The 14,542-nt window shown below is 30.8% G+C and overlaps 1 protein-coding gene across 3 annotated transcripts in view; it reads left to right on the top strand.

Annotated features, from left to right (window-relative positions):
• Positions 1-14,542, top strand: part of LOC125068066 (unconventional myosin IC) — a 51,627-nt gene that overhangs the window by 10,326 nt on the left and 26,759 nt on the right. The window lies entirely within an intron of this gene.

Genomic DNA, 14,542 nt, shown 5'->3' with positions numbered 1-14,542 from the left:
TTTTTATTAATTACACTTGAATAATATAATATTTCACTAAGTATTCTAAAGTTCAGAATTTTTAAGTTTGAAACATGTTTACATTTAATTTTTCATATAGATGCATTATTTGGCAAAAATATAAATTAAAAAGATCAAGTATTTCCAATTATCAAGCTTTTTATTAAAAGTAATAAAAAGCTTTTGATTCGCTTCGCCGAAAACGGAGAATTGGGTCACATGCACAAAATTGCAACATAAATTCATAATTAGAAAGAGGTGAGTACAGAGTATGAAGGCGAATGCATTCCAATTATGAATACTAAATTTTTCTTATGAATACAAAAAAAAATGTTAAAATTAGAACGCTACTAAAATATTTATTCCTATTTAAAACAAAACTTGAATCTTCGATTAGTTTCTACGAGAATAAAAATATAAATAGATTTAATGTATGTATGTATATGCAAACTACAAAAACCGTAATTTATCACTCATCGGAGTAAAACTATAACATTTAATAAAAAAAAAACATTCCAAATGTCAATAATGAAAAGCGACTTGACAAAGATGATATTTTATTTCTGTTTTACAAAAATAGAATAGGTGTTTCCAAATTTAAATTTTGTCATTCCTTGATTTATGTTTAATCAGTAATATATATAATGTTTTGTATTCCTCATTGCGCGTTACATTATGCCACATCTAAAAGCTGTAAACAATATGACCTAACGCGTTTATTACATTGATTAAATTTCGTGCCTCATTTGTTATAGTTTGATTTGAATCGTTATTACATAATTCTTAATAAATGTTTATCCAGATTCAATCAGCTGTAGCATGCGAGTTCATAGCTCAGGTCATTGACGCCTGGTATAAAGGTCTGCGCCATTTTTTCTTTTCAAAAAGTTTTTATTCATGTCTACACAGATTATATATTTATAAAATTGTTGTATTATTTAAAAGTTATAAAATAATGGATTATATACGGCCTTCGTTTTGTTAACGATTGAGGTAACTGGAGCAAATCTTCGTATATCGTAATCTTGTGGTCGATTTAGATATGGAAATTTATTTATTTCGAATTTGTATATTTTTAGCTTTTATTAATTTGTCGCCAAACAACGCGATTGTTTTGCATTTCTGCATAATTAAGAGCTTACAAATTAATGGGGCTTATTGTACAATAATAATATATATAATGTTCCGTAACATTTCTTTTTTCCTACATAGCTGACATATACTACGTGTCTATACAAATATAATTATAATTTTGCATTATTATTTTTTTACCATATTATCCTCTAAAATATTTCATTCATCTAAATGTAAACTGTGCTGATCATTACAGAAGACTTTGATCAACTTAATTTTTTCTTAGGATTGGTAAATAGGCCACCTGATGGTAAGTGGTCACCAACGCCTATTGACATCAGCGTTGTAAGAAATGTTAGCCATTCCTTACTTCGCCAAGGCGCCATAGCCACTAGCATTGAGATCTTTGAATTTTGATGCGTTTAATTGCATTAAATTTACAATCCCGCATTAAGGGGAAATAAGGCACTAAGTTAATAACATTAATGTTTGCGCACCCCTTGTGCAGTATGTCTCACTACTAGAGTCAGTTATTGTCAATTGACTAACTAATGTCACCTAAGAATGATCCACCGTGACATAAATAGGTCAGGACATAATATGTTTTATCAATAATACACCTTGTCTCATCAATTATCGTATTTATGGTTACTCTAATAATGCAATAGACGATTGACTCATATCCAATAAATATTTTAATAAATGATGTCACTCTACGATATGTTTACTTAAATCAATACTCGATGTCATTGTCCATATTATAAAGCTAAAGAATCGTTATAATACAAGACTTGACGCACTGTTAAAAATGGTAATGTCGTAATAAATAGTTTAAAAAGAATCAGAAATATATAATAGTTAATCTTTTTTTTTTTAAATATATAACCATGAATACTTAACATCGTTCGAATTTAACCTATAAACCTATTTAGTCGAATTTTTTTATTAGGTCTTGTTAGACTCGCGTGACAAATTTGAAATTGGAAACGGCAGTGCGATTCTGTAAGAATTCACTTCATATCTTATTCGGGAAATGTTGACAACCGGCTTAATTTTGATACGTGTATCCAATAAATTAATGATTCTAGTCTTCCAGTTCGTGGTCTGCGGTGCTTTTCGAGTTTCTACTTACAGATTACGTCTACAGATTCGTTTGGTTACCAAATTATAAGTTAGAAAGAGTTTAGTTCCTGGTCTAGTCCATCAGAAAAGATTTTAATCAACTAGAAGTGATTAAATTTGTCACAATAAATCATGTAATACATTAAATCATTACATACGGAACACATACGAATAAAAAACCGGCTTTCTGTGTTTTAAGATGGAATTTGATCAAGAATAAACAATTCGGACATGAACTCGAATCTAAGTCGGACATGATCGTTTTCGGCTATATTTGTGTTAGAGATTTAAATATTTATATTTTTGGGCTACGGTTGAATTTTGATACAGAAAATTATATATTATTTATATTTAATAAAATTACATATATATATATATATATATATATATATATATATATATATATATATATATATATATATATATATATATATATTTCGAGATTTTTTTTTTTTAAATACAAACAATTATTTCTTAATGACTACATAATATGTTAAACAGTATAAGATTGCCTTTGGTTTAATATAAAAAAATGTCATTTAATTAAACTAAAGATAAATTTATTATGTTGAGATATTTAGTAAATGACAAATAAATATATTAATTCCAGAGCTAAATTATATAATTTCGAGCAACATTAAAAAAAAACTTATTTTTTTTAAAGTAGTCTCAGTTTACTCGAAGCCATTATTTACTATAAAATTTATAAAATAAAAGAGTCTGTATTTTAAGAAAATAGTAATTCAAAAACGTAATAGTATAAATCATTATGAGTCAGATGTGTACTCAGCTAAATAAATACGCGTAATGCGTTCATTATTCTACAATGGTCATTAATTTACCTATTATTATATGCTGTGTATATACAAATGATTATAATGGGTGCCTTGTTAGTCTTTAATATTTATATCTTAGCATTAATTGTCTGTTGAATCAAATCTGCTTAGAGAACGCCAGAACGAAAACTTATTAATAGGCACCTATATAAATAATTTAGTCATATTATAAAATATCTAAATAATTACTATTTTTGTATCAGCTTAGGTACATTCAAAATTATATAATATGAAATTGTAATGAATCCTAGTAAAGATAAAATTTAACACATTAATTTCAGTAAAGACACCCAAATATTATTTCATAGCGTTATGAACAAACTTATGTTTGGTCCGACCTAACCACACGGATTTGGGATAAGGCTATCTGAATGCGGCCATCGAACCACACGGCACAAGACTCCCAGCAGACTGTAGACTAAACAAGATGCCGATAATTCCGTCAGATTGTACTACATTCTCGCACAATGCACTGATCAGAGCCAACTGAAGATATCGTTCGACAGAATAACCGACATCTCGTATCCGTCGTTATATTTCGTATCGTCGTTATATTTGGTAGATTTTTTATTTGGATGGGAATCGAGCGTATCAAACACTTTAATCAATCCCCTTCAAATCACCGGACATATTAAGTATTTATAGTGATTAACCAAACGATTAAAATGCCGGCTCATCAAACGTCTATAGACGCAGGGAGTCAATATTTCAATAATTAATCTACGCGAACGGATATCGTACGTCGGCAAATCTGTATTCCGGAAGTAAGCCTACAGTTTTTTATTGCGTTAAAACGAAAAGTGACTAATACTAAGGCAGTCACTTTTATGTCCGTGTGAAAAGTAATATATCTTTAAGATTCGAAAGCAATCTTTCATTATTTCCGTAAAATTGGATAGCATAGAAACGAATAAGGTCAACGATTTGAGTGACAATTTTTTTTTTTCTTAGACTGACTTTGCGAAATGTTATACATTATTCAAGTAATAAAAATATGAAAAAGTAATACTTATTATTAACCAATTTGAATAATAAGACTAAGTTTTTTTTTTTTTAAACAAGTAAATCTCCACAAGTATGTTGTCCGGAATCCGTAATATTTCTATTATTTTGCTAGAGTTTAGTATTTTAATATGACAAGAACAACAATAATACAGACTAAATTAAAAACTTTCAATCGAAATACATAGATATAAATAAAAACTTCTTTATAATCAAGAATCAACACAACCACAGATAACTGTAAGTCGTCACAACCAATAGTTTTCTACGCAAATAATAATCATAAATTTTCAATATTTCCTTACGCCATTATCGCGTTTACTATTGTTAACTCATTCACATACATAAACATATACTTATCAACAATACTGGGAAATATTGTAGAACCATTTCGCTTTCCCAAGCTAAGCCTATTGATATAAATTCTCTTTCCCGTATCTTGAGAAAAAAAACGGAACCTTCCCATACAAATAAATATTTTTTTTAATTCTTAACGTATTGCAATCTAAAGCTCAAATAGGTAAAAAAGTCATATTTAGATATGTATCTTATTATTATCATTAGTAGTAAATAATATTGCCAAAAAAGTATTTAGTTTGACCGCATATAATGTAGACTTGCTAATGTTCGTTTTTAGCTGGCTTTAGGGATGGTTGTCCTACTGGGAGTTGACTTATTCCACACAGTCGAGGTAAACATAACGAGTCACATAAATTAATTAAAACTGTTATACTATAATAAACACAATTTTTCGTTAGCTAGAATTTATATCAAATTAGCCTAATTATTAATTTAAACAATTTAAAGGTGAACGTAAACACGTTTTGATGAAGAAATGGAAATGACATTTAATGAATTAAGTAGCTATAAAATTTCGTACATTAAAAAAGTTTATGTTCCGATTCAAATATGGCCTCTTTAAAGAATCATTTTCCCTGATCATACAACAAAACCGTGGACAGTAGCTACTGCAGTAAGAATGGACAGGCTTCCCGCTTCGCCTGTTTATTGTACAACACACTTAGGGACGTGTCATGATGTGGGTCACGCCACACCCTCCCGGCGCACCTTCGCTGTCGACGAAAGGCTTTTGACATTTACAAAACACTTTTTAATCTACTTTAAAAGATTACAATGTAACCGACCTCCTTTTTTAGAAACTGACGTACAGTACTGGTGAATTCAATCGCGTGATTTTTTTTTTCTATATAAATAAATTCGCACCACATTCGCTCATATACGCTATCAGTGTAAAGAACATAAAACAACTACAGAGCGTTGCTCATCTAGATCTAAGATGCCTAGTGCCTGTATTTATTCTGACTAACTCACTATTCAATAAACCGACTACATACAAACAATACATCATCAGAGCAATATTTTTATTGCTATTCAACGGTATGGTAACTAGTGGAACGTCATTTTGGTTTCTCATTTTACAATAAAATGGTATAAGTACCAATATACTTGTCAACTTATGTTTTATTTGTAGATACGTTAAAGTCGATTTCAATACATTCGTTGCGGTCCTTATGACCTATTGCGTTCATACTTAATATGTTGCAGATTTTACAATAGATGAGTACTAGCTCATTCTATACGTCATCTTTTTTATGCTCAAAATTTCCTGATACGTTTCGAGCGGCACTTTTACGTAGTACGTAAGCTTGAAACGTACACATTTTATACTCAGTCGAATGAGAACTGCCTCAAAGTATGTTATTCTATAGAACATGAAAACAAACATAATTGTGTTAAATTTAAATTTATACACGCAATTCATTTATTAATATTCACTGATAGCCATACGTTCAATCGATGAAATGTCTTTAAATGCATTCGAAATGAAAATAGTCTATCTAATCTAGCCAAAACAGCCTAGGCTCAGTATTAAAGATACGTTAATATTATTATTCGTCGATCATGACTGATGCTTATTTTCTAATATCAATAGGTATATTCCGCAGAACATGATTGTCAAATGTCAAAGAGTTATATGCGAAACTGGCTGTTATAACGATAACATTTAAAGGATACACGTGTCAAAATTGCGTATTATCTTAAGTCGGTTGTAGACATTTCCATTCCAGTTCTACTGATTTCAATTACAATCAGTATAATACGCCATTTGTAACATTATCATATTCCAAATACGAATTTTACAATTACCCATCGTAATATTTTTTAATGGGTACTTCAAAAGTATAAATTAATGTAAGCAAAGTAACGACTGTTTATTAGTGTAGTTTATTTTTCGTCGTTTAGTTCGTCGTAGTGTAGTTTATGAGTCGTGGTTTATCTCACCCCTTTATGCCTTCGTGAGTCATAATGACATTATTGAAGCATTTAATCGCTAGTTCGTGTCCAACAAACAGCCACCCACGAATGCTTTGAAGAACTTATAATAATATTATTAGAACAATAAAATTAAACATAAATCCCATAAAATAAAAAATTAAAAGGCCTCGCAACATAGTTCATCTAATAGTAAAGCTTGTGAGATTTAATGCAAAACCAACTTAGTTATTAATTTATAATTATCTTTATCGTAAATTGTTTCCTAAATAATTACAAACATATTTTTAGTGACCGGTTCGGTATTAAAAAAATATTTCTTTCTATAATAAATAAAATTTAATTTGTATTTTTTTGCTGACTTTACTCATAGTCGTCCCACACACACTAAGACACCTTGTAAACACGAGCGTCATTCACCCATACTAATGCTAGACGACAATAATTTAACGTGGAGGGGCGTGCCTTCGTGGAGGAATAGATCTATAACCGCCTCGAAAAAGCGACGATTTTGAATTTAGAATGAGTTGCTATAAAATAGGCCAAATACGTCAAGCACGAAACTATATAATGTAATTATACATTAAGTTTCTAAGCACATACATCGCGCTTATTCATCCGTTCTTGTATGTTTTTTTTGGTAAAGGCGTGTCCTCTTGGAGAGTTCAAGGTTGGTACACATGTAAAACGCTCACGAGTTCGCTTGCTGGAATTTCGAACTCAAATTAAACGTATAAAATACAAGCTTATCTAGAAAGAGAACAACTACTAGTAGCTGGTTAAGTACCACGTAATAATTAGTATTTCTTGTGTTTCGGTTCGAAGTTAGAATGAGATAGAATAAATAAGGGGCAAAACATTATTATTCCCATAGTTGGTTATAGATTATATTTTTACAGTGCATGCTCAATGGACAACCTTATAAACTAAATCTGCATGACTGCCTATTATAAAATTTAGAAATATGTATATATATAATTTTTTTTAATCCCATAATACTCATTTTTGTGTATTACTATAAATATATTATGATGTAGATATATAGAACACTTGACGATTCAAAATATTTTGATTTTATTTAAATTGCTGTTTACTTGTGTGTCCATAATAATTTTAAAATATAATTTACACACAGACATAGTATTTTAAGCTTTTATTATTACACACAACGCTAATGTCTCTGTCGAACGTTCAAGTCGTTCAACCTCGATGATTCATGTTGCAGCTAATTTGTCGATAATACGAACTTTTGGCGCCTTATTGTGAATTATCTGAAATTTGTACAAATTATTTGTCAATAAAAAAAAGATACGCGACAAAAACTTTCTAAAAAAAATTTGTAAATATATGGTCTGATTCATAATATTTTCATGACTTATTCCGTAAGCGTTAAAGAAATATCTTGTTTTGTTTGTTATAATCTAGCGATATTGAATTATTTTTAAATTGAATTTAAATATACACTTAATTAAAGTATTAACTAAGGAATGTTTCTTTTTTGGCTTTTATTTGTGAAAAGAGGGCACAGATTATTTCAACTAAGATAGGTTTTATATTTTTCAAATTATAAAAAAAAAATGAATAAATTGTCAAACCTAACAAAGAGCACATAATTGACAAGAATTTAATGTTGCCAATGCATTAAAGTTTCTTCTATGACTTAAGGATACGATTTTATATCTATCAACGAATCCTCAAGGAAGAATGGCATTTTAAAACAAATACAGAATTTTGTAAATTATTAAAAAAAAAAAAAATGCATTGTTACATACATTTCGTTTATCTTAATGCAAATCGTGAAAACGAGTAAGTACGTTTTTTTGCCAGCTCTTCTCAGTATCTACATTAGGTACGAACCGGTAGTAGATTCTTATATAATATAATCTTGTGCAGACGATTCGCAAATGCTTGTAAATCCTACTTGGATAAAGTACCTATATTTAATTTTGAGTTTTTGAACTTTTATAAATAAAGATCTTGTATAAATAAAATCCACTGCTATTGCAAATTTACTGCAGTTGACAGATCTTATCGCAAACTCAAATATGAATCAAAAAGTTTACTAATAAATACACAATTGTAGGTGTGTACATAACATAATCAATTCTAGTTATCGCCCGCAGCTTTGCTCGCATTTTGGGAGTTTTTCGTCAGATGTTAGTAATAAAAAAGCGCCCTTGGAGTTCGAGTTGGTGTCATATCCATTTTTTTCAGGTCCAGAATTTGGTCAGAAGTTAGTATAGATAAGTAAACTTAAATGACTTAAACGTTTAGTATGTACACACAATATCCGCTTTTTTTAAAATATGTAATTAGTCCTCAACAACTACAGATAAAGTTCAACTATATCACGTAAGACGAGATACGGCACGTGCCCTTTTCTTTGTCCATAATACGTCCCTGAGGAGACGCTATGCTGTGTGATAAATACAAAGCTAAAGAAAATAGAACTATTTATACTAACCTGACTATGATACTGAATACTGACTTAAAAATATTATATATCCAGTCACGGTGAATATATAAAAGATGCTTTTTTATCTGTACCATTTATTGTCATTCCAAAAAATACTTTACAGAAAAAAATAGCAGAAATATTTTTTTATGTAACGTTTCTCGAAGAAGCAGCCTGTTTCGATTATTATTACAATCTACACATGTATGTATGACGTTAAATTCCAACGCAAAACGCAGTGATTGTGTATTAAATACTCTTTGTCAAAAATTTCCTAAAGTTTTTTAATTATTGTTTTTTACACTGCTGTTTCAACAATTAATCATTGAAAACAATGCAAAAGCTTCTGATCAGTTATAAAAAAAACTGTGACTGATATCATATATAATATTGTTTCACAAACAACTGACAGAATAGCCTACAAAACTTGCCTTCCAACTTGCCGACAGCATTGCGTCACGCTTTGACACACGATCTTTATTACGGACCTCGTCTTTTGTTACTATTTGTACGCCTTTTCTCAGTATCAAGTAACGTTGTAACATTGCTTCCTGATAACTTACTCTTCTATTAATTACCAAAATACATTTTCATATTCAATAGAATAAGCAATTTGCGAACATATTGAACAATTTTGTAATGATTTCTACACACTAATTATGTTTATTTATTTTATTTATATACTCTTTATTGCACACCAATATAGACAAAAATAATAGGAGTACAACAAAAACAAAGAAAAGAAAAATGTACAATAGGCGGCCTTATCGCTAAAACAGCGATCTCTTCCAGGCAACCTTTGGTAGAGGAGAGAGATAGGATGGTAGGGGTGTACAAATTATTTAATACATAAAAAAAAAAAAAAATAGATACAATATATATATATATATATGTATATATACGATACATAAATAAATATTCCATAAATATATAATTATATAACAATATAATATACATATACATTATAAATATATACATTTACATACTATAGATACTTACATAATAAATAAAATATTGAATTGCAGTATTTCTTCATGAAGCAAGATAGTGCTCTTTTATAATTTTTTTAAAAGAAGTAATAGTTGGTGCACGTCTTGCTTCTAGTGGAAGAGAGTTCCAAAGACGAATTGAATGGACTGTAAATGAGTCACTATAAAAAGATGTTGTATGGGGAGGTATTTTTAGCACCAAATTCAGAACGAAGATTATGGCTATGTGAAGAACTGAGAAATTGAAAACGTTCTTTTAGATATGAAGGAGAGGACGGATTGAACAGAATACAGTACAGAAGTTGAAGGATGTGAGTATTCCTGCGAAGCCGGATTGGGAGCCACTTGAGCTTTTTACGAAATTCAGAAACGTGATCAAATTTACGAAGACCAAATATGAATCTGATGCAAAGATTTTGGAGACGCTCAAGTTTATTAAGTTGCTCCTCTTTTAGATCAAGATAACATGCGTCAGCATAATCGAGAATTGGTAGTAGGAGTGACTGTGCTAACATAATTTTGGTAGGGATGGGTAGAAAGTTGCGTAATCTTCGAAGGGAGCCAACGGCTGCAAAAATTTTTTTACTAATCTCACTTATCTGTGGTTCCCAAGATAGGTGCTGGTCAAAGGTAATTCCCAAATTTCTAGCTGTAACACTGAACGGTATGTTAACACCGCTAAAGTGTACAGCCGGGAGATCCGAAAAAGATATACGTGAAATTAATTTTGAACTACCAATAATCAGCACCTGTGTTTTATTTGGGTTTACACGTAATCCAAATGCAGTAGACCACTTTGAAATATTTAATAAATCATTATTTACTAAATGTATAGTTTCAGGAAGGTTCGCAATTTTACTTTGTGAATAGATCTGAAGATCATCTGCATACAGGTGATAGAGAGAACATATATGAGAAGTGATGGTACTTATAAAGACCGAAAACAAGAGGGGAGACAACACGCCACCTTGTGGAACGCCAGCAGTTATAGGAGCCCATTCTGAGAAAGAATCTTGAACTCTTATCCGTTGCCGGCGCCCATACAAGTAAGAATGAAACCAATCGATTACTTTAGGAGATATGTTAAGAGAACACAAAATAGCAAGAAGAATATCAAAGTCTACAGCGTTGAAAGCATTACTAAAATCTAATAATGTCAACACAGTAACCTGTTGATTATCCATTCCTAATCTAATGTCATCAGTTATTTTGATCAGAGCCGTAGTCGTACTATGACCAGGACGAAAGCCAGATTGTAAAGGATTCAATAGGACATTTTTTGAAAGGTATTGGTTTAATTGATTGTGAATAAGGCGCTCAAGTACTTTAGACAGGAAAGGGAGAATGGATATAGGACGATAATCAGTGTAAGATGAAGGATTTGTTTTTTTGGGGAGGGGGATGACTTGTGCGTCTTTCCAGGATTCAGGGAATTCACAAAGGATAATGGATTGGTTTAAAATATGTGTGACTACAGGAATTATGATATCTAGGATTGGGAGGATCATCTTACGACTAATGCAATCCGAACCAACGGCATCAGAATTTATTGCTAAAATGTTCTTCTTAACATCACTATCAGTAAATTGACTAAAGGAAAAAGGAGAATTTTCAGGAGTTGATTTAGCAGAAATTTCTTTTAAAGTATTAGACTTCACAGCAGTGTCGAAAGTTTGAGAGGACGAAAAATGATTATTTAATTCATTTAAATTAATATGTTATTCGACAAAAACAAATTACATTTCAAATGTCATATATTATAATTTATGTTTATTTCACAAGCGTTGATTTAACCGCAAAACTTCATGAATTATAAATATTTTTTACGTGTATATAACACAACACAATTTATTTTTATGAAAAAAAATTTGTGCATACATTTTCTTATAAAACTTTATTGTTATGTACTAAAAACTAACTACCTAGTTAGAATAATTGAAATTAAAGCATCAACCTAAAAAATAACTACATATTTTCTGAGTAATATTATAAATGCGAATAAAGCTTGTTTATTAGTTCCGTAGTACCGGCCATTATGAAATTTTACATACACCCTCTGTGTAGTGTAGTGTGTTCAGCAAAGGACAAAGAGTATCCAACAACTGCCATTCTTTTTCTTTTTTTCTTGCCGTTCAGGCAGGGTAGTCGCGGTCGTCATAAAGTGGTGGCTGATGTTAATCTCTTCAGGATATTACGCCATTTCTCCTTGGCACTTGTCATCCTAGTACACTTATGTTATTGTCCGCCCACTACAGATATAATTTGATCAGTCATCGTCCGACAGCGAGGTCTGATACCTTTAACTCTGCCTTGAACGTAGGAATTTTATGTAGTTTGCATTTTTTCTTGTGACGTGGCTAAATAATTTTAAAATACTATATGCCATTCCTGATATTTCTCTGGCTGGCATTTATTAATCCTGGTTGTTGCCAGGGTCTTCCAAAAAGCCTACTCTCATTTTTCACTACCTTTACTATCACCTCATGAAGTCCAATGGCTCTCGTATCCTTCACGACACGATACGCCATTCCTGAATGCAAATGCGAATCATAGAACCAGTTGAATACTTCTAGAAAATTCATTGTTCACGAGTTTTTGTTGAAAAACAATGATGTTCCAGCTATCGTATTGCTTGTTTACTTTCACCTATATAACTGTATTCTCGTCTAGCGTTTAAGGAAGATGTTATTTCTTACGCGAACAATATAAAATAACTTGCTATTACGTAATGCAATTAATTTCTTAAACAAAGCGTATTATATTTTTAAACATGATATTTAAATTGAAAACAAAAACACAAAGACTATGTTGCAGGTATTGGTTGGTTAAGTAGTAGTAGTACATACATACATGAATGAAAAATATTTACGTAATTTCATAAATAATTTCTGTGTTTAGTTTTTAAGTGTGCACGAAGTACTTAATAACATAGAATTAGTTTTATTAGCTTGTATCTGGAAGTGAAAATCAATGAAAAGGTGCTCGAGCCTCGAACCCATCAGAAATTCGATCGGTACGACTTTACCCCCTTGCCGATTTACCCCTAATCACTATATCAAAAAGTTAACCGATTACAAATTGTTTCTTCATAATTAAAATTGAATGAAAGAAGATGTGTCATCTCGAAACAAAATTAATGAAATAAATCAAACGAAATTTCCAAATTGGTTTATAAATGACAGAGCTGCGAGGTAACAAATATTAAATAGAAAATTAATACTTAATAATACAACAGAATTGATAATCTCCTTCTTTTTTTTGAAGTCGTAGAAAAGTATAATAGTTTCATACATGTTATTGCATAAATGTCTGACATAAGAGACGTGTATATAGAATCAAATGTTCATGTTTCGCAAACGATAACAAAATAAGAAACAATAATACTTCATGGCCTCACAAGTCACATTGCAATCTTACGACATAAACCGACATTAGATTTTTATGTATAAATCACTTTCACAATTAGGTACTAACATCATCCGACATTTTTTTTAATCAAGTAAAATGAAATAATTACGATATATTTCGAAAATATAAAGGTATTGACATTTTGAAATTCGTCCTCAGGGTTAATGATTATCACCGTGAAGTAACATGTTGCTTTAAATTCCAACACATATAAATTCAACCCACAGGAAGAAAATTAGCTACCTAATAACGCTTCAATCTTCATTTTCGAAGGAACTGAACGGAAGGAAGGGCCTTTTGCTACTAGTTTCGAGTGAGAGTTCCATATAAATGGTTTTTTTATCCGTTATATTTATATTTGAATAGGTACGTTTTTGTATGTCACAATTGAGTAATTTTAGAAAAATATAATATGATAAATTCCATCATGACGTCATAGATAGCGACTCGATGATATACTCTGGTAAAAATTTAACCTCAATTCAACAAGTTGGTTCAGAACATGTAAAGGCAGCACTTAAGCAAAATTGAATATAACAAAATAACAAAAGACATGTATATCAGTAACGCAAATATTATGAATGATTTAGTGTTATCGTAACGCTCAACAACTTTAAAAAGAAGATATTCCAATATATTTAAAGTAGCCATGGGAAGCTTTACGCACAAGTTGGAAATCCCGCCTCAAGGGGTCATAAGACGAAGCTTATCTTTAGTAAATATATAACTAAACAGACGCAAAGACTACGTACACAATAGGTATCACAATATTCAAAGGATTATCGTGTATTGCTTGGTGACCAAACTTAATATTCAAAGCGCTGAGTGACCAATGTTGGCTTCCAAATGTGTAAATAACTGTTCATTCCTAATTCGACAGTTTGATTTACTGAATATATTATTCATTGCGACTTTCTCTTTAAAATAAACAATGTCCTAAAAGGTAAAAGCCGTTTGACATGTTCAAGTTAACTAATAAAAAAAAACGCACATAACATTTCTTATAAATAAAGTTATTAGGTACGAATATATCCGAATTCCAAGATTAGTCAATGAATTCGAAAGCGAAAAATTATACCTTCTTTTTTTTTATGGCATTGGTTGGTGGACGAGCATATGGGCCACCTGATGTTAAGTGGTCACCACCGCCCATAGACAAAGGCGCTGTAAGAAATATTAACCATTCCTTACATCACTTATGCGCAACCTTGGGAACTAAGATGTTATGTCCCTTGTGCCTGGGATTACATTGGCTCACTCACCCTTCTAACCGGAACACAACAATACAGAGTACTGTTATTTGGCGGTAGAATATCTACCTCTTTGATTAATATATGTATTATATATTATGGTACATATAC

This window comes from Vanessa atalanta, chromosome 13 (assembly GCF_905147765.1).
Source record: "Vanessa atalanta chromosome 13, ilVanAtal1.2, whole genome shotgun sequence".
Lineage (NCBI taxonomy): Eukaryota > Metazoa > Arthropoda > Insecta > Lepidoptera > Nymphalidae > Vanessa > Vanessa atalanta.
The sequence above is the reverse complement of the archived record's forward strand: the minus strand, read 5'-3'. Positions and strand labels throughout refer to the sequence as shown.